The sequence below is a fragment of the Triticum aestivum genome, chromosome 5B (genome assembly GCF_018294505.1).
Source record: "Triticum aestivum cultivar Chinese Spring chromosome 5B, IWGSC CS RefSeq v2.1, whole genome shotgun sequence".
Lineage (NCBI taxonomy): Eukaryota > Viridiplantae > Streptophyta > Magnoliopsida > Poales > Poaceae > Triticum > Triticum aestivum.
In genome coordinates, this window is record NC_057807.1 from 67,735,982 (window position 1) to 67,741,740 (window position 5,759).

Below are 5,759 nucleotides of genomic sequence, written 5' to 3' on the forward strand. Positions count from 1 at the left end.
GCAGATGCGCCACGCGGCGGCTCCCGATTCGCCGAGGGCGCGGCGGCGGACGCGTCCGGCTCCGTCCGGACGTGTCCGGCGGCGCGGAGAGCAGCGGGGCTAGGGTTAGGGTGGAAATGATCCGGGATTTTTGGAGGGGAGACTTATTTATAGATAGAGGGAGCTAGGAGAGTCCAAATAAGGTGCGGTTTTCGGCCACGCGATCGTGATCGAACGACCTAGAGCATGAAAGAGACTTAGATGGGTTTTGGGCCACTTTGGAAGGGGTGTTGGGCTGCAACAAAAGAGGGCTTTGCGGTTACCCGGTTAACCGTTGGAGTATCGAACGGACTCCAAATGGCACGAAACTTGACAGGCGGTCTACGGTGCTATACCAAGGCCACTTGGCAAACCTTGGGCCATTCCGAGAAAGTTTAATACCCGCTCGCAACGAGAGACAAAAAGGGACGCCGGGGGACATAGGAGTGCCAGATCGCAAAACGGACAACGGGGAAAATGCTCGGATGCATGAAACGAACACGTATGCAAAATGAAATGCACATGATGACATGATAAAATGCAGATGATGACATGGCAAAATGCAACACGCAAGCAAATGACATGGCAATGACGGCGAATAAATGAAGGACACCTGGCGCATCGAATCCGGGGCGTTACAACACTCCTCCACTAACAAGAGATCTCGTCCCGAGATCTTAGGACCGAGACGGAAGGGAAAAAGGGATGAGGTGAAACAAGAACTCAAGAGAAGAAGCAAAGAATCGAGAGCCAACAATGAAAAGAATTTGAAATCGATCTTGGAAAGGCATGTGACTGATGAACTCCATTCTTACGTCACACTTTGAAAAGAATTTGAGAATAACTCCGGGGAATTAGAAGAGTCAGGTAAGATCCTGGGAAAAGACCTGTGGTTTAAGGCCCACTAAAGAGATAACACCGTTGAAAAGGATTGTTGAACAGTTAGATGATGCACCGGAACAATTGAAATATTTGAATGAGGTGACAACCTCGAATTAATTGGAACACAAACGACTCTCCTGAGATGTCTTGAACACTCCGGAAGGGTAAACTGGCGAGAGGCGAACGAGCTGGGAAAAACACTTGAGCCGAGGAAAAAGAATATGATCAACCCGAAAAAAAACTTGAATTGAGTCCACCGGAAAAGAAAAAGAGATGAAGAATGACGAACGAGACGAGAATTCACCGGTTGAAATGATTGACAAAAGACTGAAGAGGCTCCGCACGAATGAAATAGCTTCTCGAATAGATGCTCAGACTCCGGGAAGAAAAGGGGTGGGAGGGCGGGAAAAACAAAGGGAACTTGGAAGGGGAAAACCGACGAATATCTTGAAAAGAAGAGAAAACACTGGTTGAAAACAATGAGGATAGAAAGCAAAGACTTCACACGAGTAGGATGGATACTCGATTACGGACTCCGAATTCAAGAAGAAGAAGGGAGGGCGGGTGGGAAAAACAAGGACAACTTCGGACAGGAAAACAACATCGATCGAAAAGAGCTGAGGATTGATCTCGCGAAAGACAAAGAGGTTTGAGTCAACTTGACGAGAAATGCACCGGATAAAAGAGCTGAGGAACAACGATCAGAAAACCAAACTGCGTGAACCTAAAGAAAAATTTGAACGGGAAGAGGAGTACTTCAAAACACCTACGTCAAGATTCCTCACCAGAGCGACGCAGGGGAAGAGGAGTAAAAAGAATTCCTACTCTCCGATATAACTAGACTCCGGAAATAGTTTTCTTCTAGACTCGACAACGGCCAAACTACACGATCAATCAAGGGGGGCTCCTAAGGTCGGTCGAGGCTCTGATACCAACTTGTCACGCCCAATATGCGACCCTATCCAAAATTAACTCGAAGGTCCCACCAAGGATAGACCCGCATATTGGAACGCTTTTGCACGGTGGATATCATTACATCAACATTACATAATAGATGGGGATACATACAAGAGGCATACAATGCCACACGAATACAACAATACAACATACAAGAACAACATCCGACTACGGATGAATCATAAACAGAACTCAAACAATATCCACCCTGCTAACCCAGGCTGCCGACCTGGAACCTATCCCCTGAACAAAGAAGAAGCAGAAGAAGAACTCCAAAACAAGCAAACATCGCTCTCGCGTCATGATCATCGCATAAACCTGTACCTGCAACTGTTGTTGTAGTAATCTGTGAGCCACGAGGACTCAGCAATCCCATTACCATGGGTATCAAGACTAGCAAAGCTTAATGGGAAAGGAAGGGGTAAAGTGGTGAGGTTGCAGCAGTGACTAAGCATGATATGGTGGCTAACATACGCAAATGAGAGCGAGAAGAGAAACAAGCGGAACGGTCGTCAACTAGCAATGATCAAGAAGTGATCCTGAACTCCTACTTACGTCAATCATAACACAGAAACCGTGTTCACTTCCCGGACTCCGCCGAGAAGAGACCATCACGGCTACACACGCGGTTGATGCGTTTTAATTCGGATCAGGTGTCAAGTTATCTACAACCGGACATTAACAAATTCCCATCTGCCACATAACCGCGGGCACGGCTCTCGAAAGTTTATACCCTGCAGGGGTGTCCCAACTTAGACCATGACAAGCTCTCGCGATCAACGAAGGAATAGACCTTCTCCCAGGAAGACCCGATCAGTCTCGGAATCCCGGTTTACAAGACATTTTGACAATGGTAAAACAAGACCAGCAAAGCCGCCCGATGCGCCGACAATCCCGATAGGAGCTGCACATATCTCGTTCTCAGGGCAACACCGGATAAGTCAAGCTACGAGTAAAACCAAACGTCGAGTTTCCCCGAGGTGGCCCAGCAGGCTGCTCAGTTCGGACCAACACTTAGACAAGCACTGGCCCGGGGGGGCTAAAATAAAGATGACCCTTGGGTTAATTACTCCTAAGGGAAAAGGTAGGTGGTGGTGAGGCAAATGGTAAAACCAAGGTTGGGCCTTGCTGGACAAGTTTTATTCAAAGCGAACTGTCAGGGGGGTCCCATAAATCACCCGACCGCGTTAGGAACGCAAAATCCGGGAAAATAACACTGGTATGACGGAAACTACGGTGGCAAGAGTGGAACAAAACACCAGGCATAAGGCCGAGCCTTCCACCCTTTACCAAATATATAGATGCATTAATAATATAAGAGATATTGTGATATCCCAACATAACCCTGTCCACCATGGAGCAATCTTCAACTTCACCTGCAACTAGCAACGTTATAAGAGGGGCTGAGCAAAGCGGTAACATAGCCAAACAACGGTTTGCTAGGAATGGTGTCAAAGGTTAGAGGTTCACGGCAATTTGGGAGGCTTGATGAGCAAAAGATAGGTAACGCAACATAGCGATAGAACGAAGCAACTAGCATGGGTGATAGTAATGAGATCCAGGGTAGCGGTCATCTTGCCTGAAATCCCGCAAGGAAGAAGAACGAGTCCATGAAGAAGATGAAGCCACAAAGACGAACCAAGCGTAGACGAACGAATCCTCACGATCGCAACGAAACGGGAACTATCAAGAAGAAGCACACAACATGGTAAACACACCACACATAGACAAGACATGATGCACAACGAGTATGATGCATGACAAAGCTAGATGAGGCTACTCATGGCAAGAGATGATGCAAACAAGAACAACACCTCAAGGCAAGTTTAAATGAGGCCGGGAACAACATATAACAATTCCGGTAAGTCCTCATATGAAAATTTCGAAATTGGTCCAGATCTGAATAAACCTTATGTTCAAGTAGTTAAACAGCAAGTTAAGATGCACCAAGATGATCTACACGCAATTCTAATCAAGTTACATATAAAGTTCATTAGATTCAGAGCTACGGTCTAGAAGATATGAGCAAAACAAGTTAAACATGGCATTGATGCAAAATGCATACAAACATCAAGGAAACACACCAAAACAAGGATGCAACATGATAATATGATGCTACATGCAAAGTCAAGCAAGTTTCATATAGAGCACACTCAAAACGGAGCAACGGTGCAACACATACGCTCTATACAAGACATAACAACAATCTGTCCAAAACAGCAATTAGGCATCTTACAAGCATCAAAACAATATGCTACAGCACCCCAACATAATAACAAAAGGCATGAGCATGAAGTACAGGTAAAGCATAACAAAACATGAACACTGAGCTATCTCCAGAAATCACTAGATCATGCTCAAAAACACATGGTAAGATTGCAAATAATAACAGTTAGAGACTTATCAGGAAATAACATCAGGTTGCAATGTTTAGAGCTATCAAACAACATGTTACAGGAACTTATCATGGCCAACAAAGGCATGGCATGAATCTACTAATTGCATAGAACAAGAGTCCCTTACTGACCATGAGCCAAAAAGGATCATAAGATATGATGGCACCCACGTAAACATGGCAAGTTATATTACAGATTCATACATGGCAGGAACAACAATAAGTAGGCATGTTGGTGAGCTTGAACCACTCACTATAGAGCAATACATGGCATTGGAAGGCAACCAACAGTAAGAAGGCATGTTTGTGAAGCTAAGCATGGCAAGAGCAATGTCATAGGATGCATGGAACACTAGCAAAACACATGGGAACTAGTGAACTTAATGTTAACAGGCTGATAGCAACATTATCAAACAACTTTGGAGAAAGATATGAACAATCTACAGCAAGCTATAAATGCAACCAGGGGCATGGATGGATAGGGCATGACATGTAGATCAAAATATATTTATAGAACATCTCCATATTATGCATATAATGATTAGTAGCAACATGTTAACATGGCATCACAACATTATAGAATCTGTCTAGCAAAACAGCAACAACAAGTACCCTCCTTAACAAGCTCGATTCACTCACCACAAGTCATTGCATGACAAGGTAAGCATAGCATAATCAAGAAGACATGTTTGTGAAACAAACCAAGTCAAGAACAAGTCCATAGCATGCAAGGATCAAATATAGCAACCTTGGCCAAATTGAATCACATGTAAACAATCTGCCAGGAAACATTTTGAAGCAAAAGTAGAGCATGAAAATGACATGCCAGACTACTCCATAATTGTAAACAAGGGCATGAATGGATAGACAATAACCATATGTTCAAAACCCCCTTAATGAAGTATCTCAAAATAAGCATGGATCTCTCTGTAGCATCAAGTTTACATGGCATCAAAATAACAGCAGAACAGGGACTAAAATCAGCAATATCACGAAGCCTAGTTTGCATGCTTGTGCTAGTCACCACATAGATCACAAAAATACATGGCATACACCCCTAGAAATATGGGGCATAGATCAAAACACATGAAGACATCAACCTGATAGGATGCACACATCAATCATGGCAAAAATGACAAATTAGCAAGTTATAACAGTTTCAGCAGGTTAACATCAACATGCACTCTTCCAACAGCATTTCGGGCATCAAGATGAGCTCAAATGAAAATGATGCAATGGAATGAAATGAAGTACTCGTCGTGGCGAACAATTTGACATATTATACGCATGAAATGGAGCTACGGATGCAGAGATACAGCATGATGAACATGGCATGATTATATGAAAAACTGGGGACTTAGAGGAATCAGGGTCAACCTTCGGGATGCACGGTTTACGAGGCGGCGGCGCGAGCTCGCCGGAGGGCGGCCGCAGGGAGGTCGGAGGAGGCGGCCCCGGCCCGGATCTCGCCGGATCCGGCCGGCGGCGAGCTGGGACGGCGGCGGGG